The following is a 13,805-nucleotide window of genomic DNA, read 5'->3' on the forward strand; positions in this document are numbered from 1 at the left end:
TATCTGCAGAGGGAGAAACAGAGTGAACATTTTGGATCGATAATCTTTCTTCAGACCAGACGAAATGTTAGAAATCAAATGTTTTAATTTGCAGAGAAGGATGAGGGTTGTTCTGTCCCATTTTCCTGTCTTTTTAAAAGAATGCCGACTAGACACTAAACAGACACTACCTCTCTCCATGATGCTTTTCATTCTTATGTGTTAAAGTGGTGAAAATTTGCCTATTAAATCTTCAAATTCAAGCACCATTAAGATTGTGCTCTAATATCCCTGATACTTAATGTACTGATTCCCCCAAAAGAATTAAAGAAACCAAAAGAGATGCCTATAGCTTTTTGCACTCTGTCCTCTAGATATGTGCATATCAATTGCCCTCCACATCAAAGTCCCTCACTCATCAAGCCCATACTCTATATCGGTGCACTCTGGGATCCATTAGGGAAAATCTAGGAGATTAGCTAAGATCTTATTGAATAGTGGAGCATGTTATGTTTTATACATCCAGAAGCTAATCAAAAATATACAGGAGCCAGAAAGTTTGTGTAGTTTTTCTTTCCTTTTCTTTTAGTGAGGCACTCACATATCCCGCAATAGTGTAATGTGTAATAGTGTAATAATGTCTGCCATTCACGTACTTGTTACAGCTTCACTGAACGACATGGACTATAACGTGAGTACACTGTCTGATGCCCCCATTCCCTTTGTCTTTTGGAAAGCCACCTCACACTGCTTTGTCCATTGCCATTTCTTCCCTTGAGTTCAAGGGGTGGGGTTACTCTAACAGGTTTGGCAGGAACCCGTTAGAGTAATTGACAAATCCTGAAAAGGACCACAAATGTGACACAACCTTTGGCCTTGGAACATCCACCGCTTCTTGAATTTTCTCAGCACACTTGTGTAATTCTTGTGCATCAATGGTGTGACCACAGTAAGTGATGCTTGGTTTAAAGGATTCACACTTGTTGCATTGTGCTCTGAATCCAAAATCTTCTAATCTTTTTAACACAGTCTTGAGATTTTGGAGCTGTTCCTTGTCGTCCTAACCAGTAACAATGATGTCATCCAGGTAACACTGAGTACCTGGGCAGCTTTGCAGCACCTAGTCCGTGGCTTTCTGCCAGAGTACAGGTGCAGATGCTACTCCAAAAATAAGCCTACTACAGCAATAAAGCCCTTTGTGAGTGTTAATGGTGAGAAACATGTCACAATCTTCTTCCATCTCCATCTGTAGGTGAGCCTCACCTAAGTCTGCTTTACTGAAGTGTTTCTCTCCAGTAAGGTTTGCAAAAATGTCCTCTATCCTGGGCAGAGGGTGTTGATCTACTATCAATACTGAGTTGATGGTGACCTTAAAATCACAACAGATCCTGACAGACCCATCCTTCTTGCCTGGAGGGACCATTGGCATTCCCCATGGGGTCCAATCAACCTTGGAAAGAATTCCTTCAGTTTCCATGCCATCTAGCCCACTGGCTACATTATTACAGATGGTATAAGGAACTGTGCAGGCTTTGTAAAACCAATATAGTTATCATTTCTCCAATATATGTTCTTAATTGGATATCTGCAAGGTACAGTTCAGAATTTTCAAAATGCCATTCAAACTCATTTTGTGGAATGTGACTGTCACAGTGAAGAACTGCTACCCTCTTCCCCTGCTTGCCTCTGCATTTGAATGTCTCCAGCAACCATATTTTCCAAGATAGATCTGTGTAATGATTATAACCTGGCTCCCATCCGAGAAGAGGATGAGCAGAAGATGGCATTCAACACCTCCACTGGTCACAATGAGTACCTTGTGAAGCCCTTTGGTCTGAACAATACCCCTGCTGTTTTTCAGGATCTGGTCAATGATGTGCTCAGGGACATGTTGAGTCAATTTGATTTTGTGTATTCGGATGACGTTCTAATCTATTCCTGCCCTCGCCAGGGCCATGCCCAGCATGTCCAGAGGGTTCTCAGACGACTCCTCGAGAATAAACTTTACGCCAAGCCAGAGTAGTGTGAGTTCCACGAGGGACAGGTGTCATTCTTGGACAATATTTTCACAGTGTTCAAACAGACTGTCCGTTCCCCTAACTAATGAACCCCCTGTCACCACAGCGTGTGAGATGTAGTCAGATCAAAAAGGATGTGTTGTGTATAAATTGTTTGTAGTATGTCAAAATGCTTATTATTTAAACATGTGGATCGGAACAGGCACCAACAAAGCATGCCAATTTGAAACTTCCATCAAAAAAGAAAGAAGAGATAGTATAATGTAACCATAATTGAATAAATCAAACTGCTTACTGAATGACCCAAGCTCATGAAGTGTTCAAGCATTGGTTTAAGCCCAGAATTTCTTTCAGTGAGAGGTTCTGTGTTGCATTTATCTCCCCACCAGAAGACGACAAACATTGGACGATGAATCATCATGGAAACAAAAATTCAGACTTCATGCTGATCAAGAAATATATCTTTGAAACATGTCTATTGGTTGTTACAGTGTGTGTAAATAATGAAAACTGCATTTAAAAAGCCTGGTGTTATTATTTCTTCTGGATATTGAGTATCAGACAGAGAATAATTGTAATTTTTAAGTAACATTTTTACTGATTTAAAATTGGACTACAAAAGGTAACAATTTAGAAGGTAAAGAAAATATGATATTTAACCTTCATCAGAGACATTGAATAGAAATAAATGCTTTGAACAATTCTGATTCTTTCTATGTATCCCACCACGCTAAGTTATCCAATAAATTTAAAAGTGTGGGCCTACTCTAGACAAATCCAGATTCCTACCAGCTGTTGATCTCTCCATGCTTTTAGAAAGGGAACTCCAAAACAATTTTTGTTACAGCATTTTCTTCACATCAGAATGAGAATCTGGTTTAATACCACTGGCTTGCACATAGTACAGTGCAAAAACACAATATTACTATAAATTACTAAATAAGTAGTGCAAAAAAAGGAATAATAAAGAGGTGTTCATACATTCATGGAGCATTCAGAAATCTAACGGTGGAGGGGAAGAAGCTGTTCTTAAATCATTCAGTATGGGTCTTCAGCTCCTGTGTCTCCTTCCCGATGGTAGTAACAAGAAGAGGGCATGTCGCAGATGAAGGTAATTAATGATGGATTCTGCTTTCTTAAGGCATGGCCTCTTGAAGATGCCCTCAATGGTGGTGAGAGTTGTGCCTGTGATGGAACTGACTGAGTTTACAACCCTCTGCTGACTTTGGCAATCCTGTGTATTAGCACTGGTTGGATCAGGATGCGATACAACCAGTCAGAATACTCCCCACTACACATCTGTGGAAATTTGCTAGTCCTCAGTAACATAACAAATCTCCTCAAAATCCCAATGAAGGATAGCCACTGGTAAGCTTTCATTGTGACTGCGCCATCATGGTGGGTCCAGAATAGATCATCCGAGATGTTGATCCAAGTACTCGGAACTGCTCACTCTTTCCACCTCCGACCCTTCAGTGACCTCAGGCATGCATTCTCCTGACTTCCCCTTCCTGAAGTCCACAATCAATTTCTTGGCCTCGCCGATGCTGGGTGTGAGGTTGTTTTGACATCACTCGAAACAGCTATACTATCTCATTCCTATATGCCCCCTCCTCGCATTCTGAGATTTACCAGCAACAGTCAAGTCACCTTTTATTGCCATTTTGACCATAACTGCTGGTACAGTACATAGTAAAAATGAGACAACATTTTTTCAGGACCATGGTGTTACATGACACAGTACAAAAACTAGACTGAACTACGTAAAAAAAAAACACAGAAAAAGACGACACTAGACTACAGACCTACCCAGGACTGCATAAATGCACAAAACAGCGCAGGCATTACAATAAATAATAAACAAGCCAACAGGGAAGTAAGTTGGTGTCAGTCCAGGCTCTGGGTATTGAGGAGTCTGATAGCTTGGGGGAAGAAATTGTTCCATAGTGTCACCTGAAGGTTTATAGATGGCATTTGAGCTGAGCTTGGTTACACTGTCATGGGTGTAGAGAGAGTGGAACAGTAAACTAAACACACATTCTTGAGGTGGGCCTGAGTTAATTTCAGTCAGGGGGAGATGTTATTACCGATCCACACTGGCTGTAATCTCCCAATAAGGAAGTTGTGGGTCCAGTTGCAGAGGGAGGTACAGAGGCCCAGGTTTTGATGCTTGTTGCTATGTCCTGAGGACATTATGGTGTAGAACACTGAGCTGTAATTGATAAACAGCAGCCTGATATACTGTATGTTTTGCTGTCGTGTAGGGGCTCCAGAACTGATGGACAGTCAATGAGATTGCATCCTGTGGCTTGGAATAAAAAAAAGAAAATTCTGGAAATGATCAGGCAGCATTTGTAGAGTGAGAAAATGCAGTCAACATTTCAGGCTGTTGACATTTCATTAGAACAGAGAGATAAACTGCTATGAAATGCAGAGAGAGGTGAATGAGGAGCAGAGATCAAAAGGGAAGGACTTTGACAAGATGAAAGGGAGGAGAAATTCAATGACAAAAGAGATAATGGTACAAGGTGGAAGAGGATGGTAACAGCACAAATTAGGGAGTAAAAAGGATAGGCTGGAACAAGTATAAATGAGGGAGGCAGAATGTTTATCTGAAAGCAAATCATAAATACAAGAAATTTTGCAGCTGCTGGAAATCCAAAGCAACATACACAAAATTCTGGAGGAACTCAGCAGGTCAAGAAACATCCATGGAAATGAACAGTTGATGTTTCTGGTCGATATCCTTCTTCAGGACTGGAAAGGGAGGGAGAAGACTCCAGAATGAAAAGGTGGGGGGAGTGGCAGAAGAATAGCTGGAAGGTGATAGTGAATTGTTCTGATCCAGCTTGTTCTTCCACTGAGTGAACACTGGAGGGCAGCACCAATAGGAGGGGGAAATCCCCAACCCAGTGTGGGTTCCAATATGCTCCGCAGAAGCCCTCCCACACCGTCTTGGTGCCTCCTTTCCTCGTCAGTGTTTGCAACTGATTTTACAGTAATTGGTCTTAGGGCTCGAGTCAGTTGTGGTGAGGGTAAGGCCTGCCATTTGCCAACTGGCCTGGTGCATCTTCTGTGGCCTTTGAGAGTCATACAGCATAGAAACTAGCATTTGGCCCAGCTGTTCCATGCCAACTAAAATGTCCCTTCTGAGATAGCCCCATTCGCCAGAATTTGGCCCATAACCTTCTAAACCTTTCCAATCTAAGCTTTCACCATCAGATCTGACTACTTGGAGGGACTAGCAAGAGGAGGCCATGAACTCACACGTTGAAATGGGAATGGGAATTAAAATGTTGGGCTACCAGGAATTTCCACTGACCCGTCGTAAACTGGGGTCTGCTTTATCGGGCACCTCCACTCAATCCACCAAAAGCAGAACTTCCCGGAGGCCCAATGGTTTAATTCCCAACAAGAAGATTGCACCAGCGAACTATGCTACCAGGGGTGATATCCTCTAGAAGGGATGCACAAGTACTTCAAATGCACACCAGGACCAGAAAACAATTTGGTGTTCCATATATAGTAAGTGCCGGATTGAATTTATCTTTCTTTGAATGGTATACAAAGACTCTTCATTACATGAAAGTATTTCTAGGCCATTGGTTGTTCGATAGTGTTGCTGAAGGCAATATTTGAATCAGAAATAGAAACGTGGCAAGGTCTGATGACAAAAGACACTGCAGTTGCTGGAATCTGGAACAATAAAGCAGGGCATTCATGTTTACTTTTATGCCAAGGATTGATAGCTGTGTCTACCAGAGACATTTTATTTATAATTAAAGATTTTATTTGCAGAACTTAATCTCCTTATGTAACACTTTAATTATTGTTTGCATAGACATGATGGCCAAATACCACCTTTACATGTGCTTTAAATTTCTATGATTTCATTATCACACTTCTGTTGCTACTGTTCTATTATAAATGACAATTCTCCATTTATATAAACTATTATTCTAAATTAATTATCTTGTGCATGCACAAGGTCTTTATCATTTAAAATGCACACAGATTTTATCTGGCCTATTATTCCAACACAGCTGAATCCATATGGCACAATTGTGGTGTTGTATGCTCGTACTTCTCTGTATCTGGTCTACGGTAAGGAGGATTAAGGGGTAGATCAAGAATGCAGATATTGTACAGCTGGAGAAAACATCACTTGACATTGGAAAATTTATTCTTGGACTGTGGAAGCAAAGCAGTTTATGTTAAGACTAATACAAGATAAACAACAAAAAAAAAACAGTTTTTCTTAACCATTGTTTGATTTGTAGTTAATGGAACATGCTTGTCAGACATCTGTATTTCCAAATATTATGACCAAGATTTGTAATGTTCTTGTTTGAATTACAAACAAATCAGATAAAGAGTTAAAATCATAAACTATTTCAACCTTGAGGCTCATGGTGTAACTCTCTGTAAATCAGTTGTATTGATGAAGTTTTTGACTGGAGGATTCTATATTCCTCTTGCCTGGATATTGCAGTACATCTTACTGTAAGTTGTAGGATACCATCCTTCTCACGAGTTTGGTTTGAACACCACTAGTAGATGTTTTCACCTTCTAACCAAAATGAAATTAGAATAGTTGACCCCATTAGTGTTTTTAAAAAAATGCTCATATCTGCAATGTTAGCAATGATGCACAAGCATGCATAAAAATGAGAGAACACATATGAGTGTTAGCCAGATTCTGAATATTTAATGTCTGTAATGTGGGGTTTGCAAAATAAATGCCAGTTGGTGGCTGCCTCTCCAACAAATCACTTGAGCAAAAATGAAGTAGTGTTCTTCTATTTACATTAGGAGTATAAGAACTGCAAATATCACAGCATTAGGAAGAAGCAAATTATCACCATAACCTGGCTGCAAAAAACACCATGAATATGTCAAAAACTTCATCAATACAACTGATTTACAGAGAGTTACACCATGAGCCTCAAGGATGAAATAGTTTATGATTTTAACTCTTTGTCTAATTTGCTTGCAATAAAATTCTTTGAGCAAGGCACTGATGCCTGGGGAAGCAGTCAATCATTTGGGGCTAATTGGATCCATTACTTTCCTTACAATTCCTGAAGGGGGACTAACTAGATTTTATTGAAATTGATGGAATACTAACAATATCTTTGATATTTACCATAGCACCATGTAATTTATTCATTTATACAGCAGGGAAACAGCTCATCATGTTCATGCCAATTCGAATCAGAATAAGGTTTATTATCATTGAATATGGCTTGAAATTTGCTGCTTTGCGACAGGAGTAGAATGCAATACATAAAAATAATACTCTTAGTTACAGTAAGAAATACATAAAAGATAAATAATGCAAAAAGAGAGCAAAATTGTGAGGTGGTGTTATATGGGTTCATGGACCATTCATAAATCTGATGATGGAGGGGAAGAGGCTGTTCTTCAAACATTGAGTGTGCGTCTTCAGGCTCTTGTACCTCCTCCCTGATGGCAATAAGAGAAGAGGCGTGGCCTGGATTCTGAGGCTCCTTAATGGTGAATACTACCTTCTTGCTCAGCCATTTTTGAAGTTGTCTTTGACTGTGGAGAGCTGGTGTCCATGATGGAGTTGGCTGAGTTTGGAGTCCTGGGAAGCTTTAATTGATCCTCCGCTTTGGAGGCTCTATATCAGGCAATGATGCAACCAGTCAGAATGCTCTCTGTGGTACATCTGTAATAACTTAAAGAATACGATTAAAGATGAAAGAATAGTTTTATTTGTCACACAGAGTTTTGCATTGGAAAATGGACCATTGCAATGGTATAAATCTGAAGGGAAATCTGACAAAGTTCTCACGATTTGCTTCACTGAAATATGGATCTGATTAAAACATTATTAATACTGCAGTTATGGAAATGAAGATTGTTTTGCTAGCTACTTGAAAAACTTGGATTGTTCATTGAGTGAATTACTGATTCAAAAACACCATAGAGGTAAATTTTTAGATCGAAAACCTTCAGATCATCTAACATGCCAGATTAAAGAAGTATTAATGGTCAGGCACGTTGGTCGTACTAAATCGGTTAGATTCAGTAAAGTACCGGAAAAGGACGAGGATAAAGATGAAGTTTCTGAAACGAGATAAACTAATTTGAATAGAGAAATTACTTAACATAAGTAGCAAGGAGACAGTTACTAGAAGGCAAATCACTCTCGAAGCAATGGAAGGCATCTTGAAAGAAAATTAAGGATTTCAGAGTAAATATGTTTCTATAATGACGAGGCTTGAGACTGGCCAATCCAAAACCACTGGGATGACAAGATACATAAACCAGAGGATAAGGTGAAAACGGGACGCTCAAGTCAAACACTGAGAATTTAAAGAACAGAAACAATGGAACAGAATGTGTTGGAGTGAAAGTTAAAGTGAATTTAAGAAAAGAAAGAGAGTGGTATGAAAAAATTCTGTCTAGTAAAATCAATGAAGGTCCAAATATATCTAAATACATTGGACTTAATAGAAAGCATAGGACTTAATAGAAAGAAAAATGGTAAATGTGTCTGTGGAGGTGGAGGAGTGGCTTAGATACTTCATAACTACTTTATGATTGTCTTCACAAGAAAGGAAAATGACGAATAAAGCATTGAAAGGGATAAGCTCAAAAAAGAGGAAGTATGGATATATTGTCAGGCCTGGATGAAACATATTCCAGGCTGTAATACAAATTCCATGGGATTCAAGGAAAAGTAGCTTTTGAATCCAAGTTTATTGACAGATTCAAAATTGGCTGTGTGGCTGATATAGAGGAGAAAAGCTTTTGACAGGAGAATATTAATGTTATGGTATATTAGATAGAAAAATAGCAAAAATGGAGCTTAATCCAGGCAAGTGTGAGGTAAAGCATTTTCAGAAAAGCAGAAATACAATGTATAATAAACACACGACTACTAAGAAGTAGAGAGGAACAACATAACAGTATATGTCTACAAATCTTTAATTGTAGCATAACAGATCTGCAAGGCGATCAAAAAGTATAGGATAGTGTAGAGGGTAGTTTGCTCAGGAGAGCACGCGTGGAGTCGCCAGATATCGGCGCCATCTTAATAACGTAGAAGGGCTTCTTTTCTTATTAGCAAAGGTGTAACAGGTAAGAGCAGAGAAGTTATGCTGCAATTGTGTACAGCATTTGTTAGTTCACAGTTAAAGTATTACGTATAAGCATGATGTCATTGCATCAGAGAAAGCACAGAGGAGATGTTTTCTTTGGTACAGAAGTTGCTGAGGGGAGAGACCTAGATGGAGGACCTACTTCTCTTAGCTGAGTGGTCAAAAACAGAACAGCATATATGTAAAGTACTTAGTAGAAAATAATGAAGCAAATTTTTTCACCTAGGGGATGGTTGGGATCTAGAACTCACTACTTGAAAATGGAATAGAGGCAGAAAAACTCATAACAGTTAAACAGAACATGGTCTTTTACTCCATGGTCTTAAGACGCAAGGCAGGACATCTCTGCTTTGGAGTATACTGCCGAAAGATCTCCAGTGTTACAAACTTTCTATTATTCTGTAATTTCAATATTAATTCTTTTTCCTTTTCCATAGATGCTACCTTGCCTGCTAAGGATTTACAGATCTTTTAATTTCAGATCTCCAGCATATAACGTATTTTATTTTTGTAGCTAACACCATACAAAATTTTGAGGAAAAGAAACCAACTGATTTAAATCAGAAAGATTGCAAAGAATATCCAGTGTGATTAGTTGAAAGCTTCTCCACCTAAAACAGAATTTTAATATCAAATTGCTGCAGCATAATATTTATCCAAACAGTAAGGCAATAGAATCAGATCAAATTATCCAAGACATTAACATTAAATGAATCAATTTGGTAGAGACTTGGAGTACTTAATGACCTAAATAGTATGCATTTTATTAAAGAATGTTTGATTCAGGTAGTAACATTATTTTACACAGAAGATACACACTATTGAACAGCAATCTAAACAAAATCAAATTATTTCGAGCAATTCCTGCATATTTCACGTATCACCATTATTATATGTCAGAAAATAGATCAGGTATACATTTTAAGTACTTTAGTTAAATCCCTTCATGTGAAAGAAAAGCTTGTTTAAATCAAATGATATCTGAATTAAATATAGCTGATATGTTTTTCAAAATATCTCCATAAATACATAAAAGACAATATAATTTTTTCAAGTTTATTCCTGGAATATGAGAATGGCTGTTAAGGCCAGCACTTATTGCCCATTGGGAAAATGGTGGTGATCTGCTTTCTTGACCTAATACGGTACATGCCATGCTGATTCTTGTAGTGTCAGGACTTTGACCCACCCACGAGGAATGATCATGTATTTGGCAGACAGCATGACCTTTTTCCAGTTGCAGTGCCCCTTGCCACTGCTTCACTTGTTCACTGAGATGGTAAGAAGTTTTTGATTTGGGAGATACTAATGATGAAGCCTCAAGAAGCTGTTGAATTTCATTTCGTAGACGGTACTTACTGACTTCACATGAGATGACAGCTCTATTCACAATCTGTTTGTCCCCATGGACAAGCAACTGTGAAACATTTTCCAATTAAACCAAATAATAATATGTTCCTTTGATTGAAAAAGCTCAATCTTCTCTGAGTTCACAAATGGAAATGTTGCTATAGCAACATTGTGATGAAAGAAAAATATATTGCCTGTGTAGTACAGGTTTAATCAGGTTTTGTGACTCACAAGATATTGATAAGAACTGCAATTAACAAGGACTGCATTGGTCTCTTCTTATTTCCTATTATGCAAAAATTGAGAAACATTGATTTATGTGTGGTAACCCTGTCATCTGCTGAATTTTTGTGGAAAATATCCTCTGGTTTTCAACAGCAACGCTTTGTAATTCAGCAAAGCAGGTGCCTCTTTAAACCATTGAAATAAATACATAAACCTGCTGAAGACACGTGCAATGCCTGGATGTCATCCAGTTAAGATTGCCTATTGCAGAGGTTAAACACAGGGGCTTTAGCTCTGCCATGATCCTGCCTGTCATTACCAATTGAGCCATTAGAAGAATTAACATTGGTTTACTTTAGATCAAAACATAATGTCCACAGAAAAGGTTGAATGGAAATTATCATTCCACTCATCCTTCCACATAAATGGAAAATCACCCCATGAATGCAGATGTCTCATGCCAAATCCATAACTACAGAGACGTTCAGTAGGATTTGGTAGTGGGAATAATGGCCTGGGTTCTGATATTTACGTTGCTTCTCATGCAGAAAATGCTTTTAATAAATATTCCTGCATTGTGTTTCCTTACAATCAAGTCAGGTGTGTCTCAGGCTCTTGCATGTGGGTGCTGAAATACAAAAGTTCAGAATATCCTGAAAGTTTGACTTGGTGGTCCACTGTTGTGACTAAAACAGATACCTGAAATACTTCGTATCCGGGGAGGGCGAATGTCAGAACGGCAACCTAGTCAATTGAAGGGAAAGAGTTAAGTGGAGCTGAGTACTTTGGTTATTTTATATATTATTATATTATTTTGATACTTTTAATTATTTGTTAGTATTGTAATGTGCTTTAACTAAAATTATGATGCTGATGTGACTTTAATTTTAATCATTGAAGTCAATATGCTCAAAATCAATATACTGCTGATGCTGGAAATGTGAAATAACAAAAAGTAAAGAGTTAAGTTCTTATGATGATGAACCCTTCATTAGAGCTGAGAAGAATAATTGAATTGCATGTACCATGGAGTGCATTCCAACTGGTTGCATCGCTGTTTTGGTATGGAGGGGCCACAGCACAGAATCAGAAAAACCTGCATTAAGTTGCAAACTCAGTGAGGTCCATCATGGGGCACTTACATCCCCAGCATCAAGGACATCTTCAAAATGTGATGCCTCAAAAAGGCAGCATCCATCATTAAGGATGCCCATCACCCATGATATGCCCTGTTCTCATTGGCATCATCAAAGAAGGAGGTATAGGTACATGAAAACACAGCACTCAACCTTTTAGTTACAGCTTCTTCCTCAACACCATCAGATGTCTGAATGGACAATGAACCCCTGGGGACTATCTCATGAATATTTTTGCTCTCTTTTTGCACTAATTACTCTGAGCACTGCTGCCCCACAAGGCTGTGTACTCAGCCCTCTGCTGTACTCACTGTACACCCATGATTGTGTAGCCAAGTTTCCATCGAACTCAATATATAAGTTTGCTGATGACACCACAATTGTAGGCCGTATCTTGGGTAATGACGAGTCTGAGTACAGAGAGGAAATTAAGAACCTGGTGGCATGGTGCGAAGACAATAACCTATCCCTCAACATCAGGAAGATGAAGGAATTGGTTGTTGACTTCAGAAGGAGTAGCGGACCACACAACCCCATCTACATCGGTGGTGCACAGGTGGAACAGGTCAAAAGCTTTAAGTTCCTCAGGGTGAATATCACAAATGACCTGACTTGGTCTAACCAAGCAGAGTCCACTGCCAAGAAGGCCCACCAGCGCCTTTACTTCCTGAGAAAGCTGAAGAAATTTGGCCTGTCCCCTAAATCCCTCACTAATTTTTATAGGTGCACCGTAGAAAGCATTCTTCTAGGATGCATCACAACCTGGTATGGAAGTTGTCCTGTCCAAGACGGGAAGAAGCTGCAGACGATTGTGAACATAGCCCAGCACATCACACAAACCAATCTTCCATTCTTGGACTCACTTTACACCGCACGCTATCGGAGTGCTGCCAGGATAATCAAGGACACGACCCACCCAGCCAACACACTTTTTGTCCCTCTTCCCTCCGGGAGAAGATTCAGGAGCTTGAAGATTCGTATGGCCAAATTTGGGAACAGCTTCTTTCCAACTGTGATAAGACTGCTGAATGGATCCTGACCCAGATCTGGGCCATACCTTCCAAATATCCGGACCTGACTTGCATTTATAATTATGATTTATCATTATAATATATAATTTAAATTTTTATTATATTTACTTCGATTTGTATTTCAGTGAGTGCGAAGCATAGAATCAAATATCGTTGTGATGATTGTATGCTCTAGTATCAATTGTTTGGTGACAATAAAAGTAAATTAATTTAACTTTGATACATATCTATTATTTTAATTTATAGTTTTTAATGTATTGTAATGTACTGCTGCCACAAAACAACATAATTCACAACATTTTGGTAAGATGATGGTGTGCTGGGATGCAGTGGCCACTCTGGATCTAATCAAAGCTGTATTTGTTTGTCTTGTAAGTTATTTTTATGATTACAAATCACTTTTGAATACTAAAAACATCAGACATTAAGAACTGCAGGACTATCCCATCAGCGAGTTACTAGATATGGAGCTGGACTTGCTGCATACTATTGTGTTGTCAACTGGACTTGTGTAACATTGGACGGTGATTGCCTTGGGCATTTTTATGGTGATCACAAGACTGTTGTACATTGATAACTTAGTCCATGCAAGTCCAGTTCACTGGTTCATTGGTGAGACTGATGTTAGAGGAGCTGCAGTGTCTGGGTTGTGGTGAGGACTAGGCCCAGACTGTGGGGTAGTCTGTTGCAGCCTACCAGTTTAGGAGATGCTGAGGTGGTGTGGGAGAGTCTCTGTGGGACATGTTGGAATCAGCACTGAGTTGTGGTCCTTCTCATCAGTGCTGCCCTCTAGTGTTCACTCATTGGAAGAACAAGCTGGACTAGCACAACTTACCATCAATTCTGCAGTCATACAACTCAGGGACTTGGGCTATTTTTTTCTCTTTGTGACTCTATGTTTTGCTGAAATTGTAACCATATGTGCTGTGTGCAATT

Source organism: Hemitrygon akajei, chromosome 2, assembly GCF_048418815.1.
Source record: "Hemitrygon akajei chromosome 2, sHemAka1.3, whole genome shotgun sequence".
In the NCBI taxonomy this organism is placed as follows: Eukaryota; Metazoa; Chordata; class Chondrichthyes; order Myliobatiformes; family Dasyatidae; genus Hemitrygon; species Hemitrygon akajei.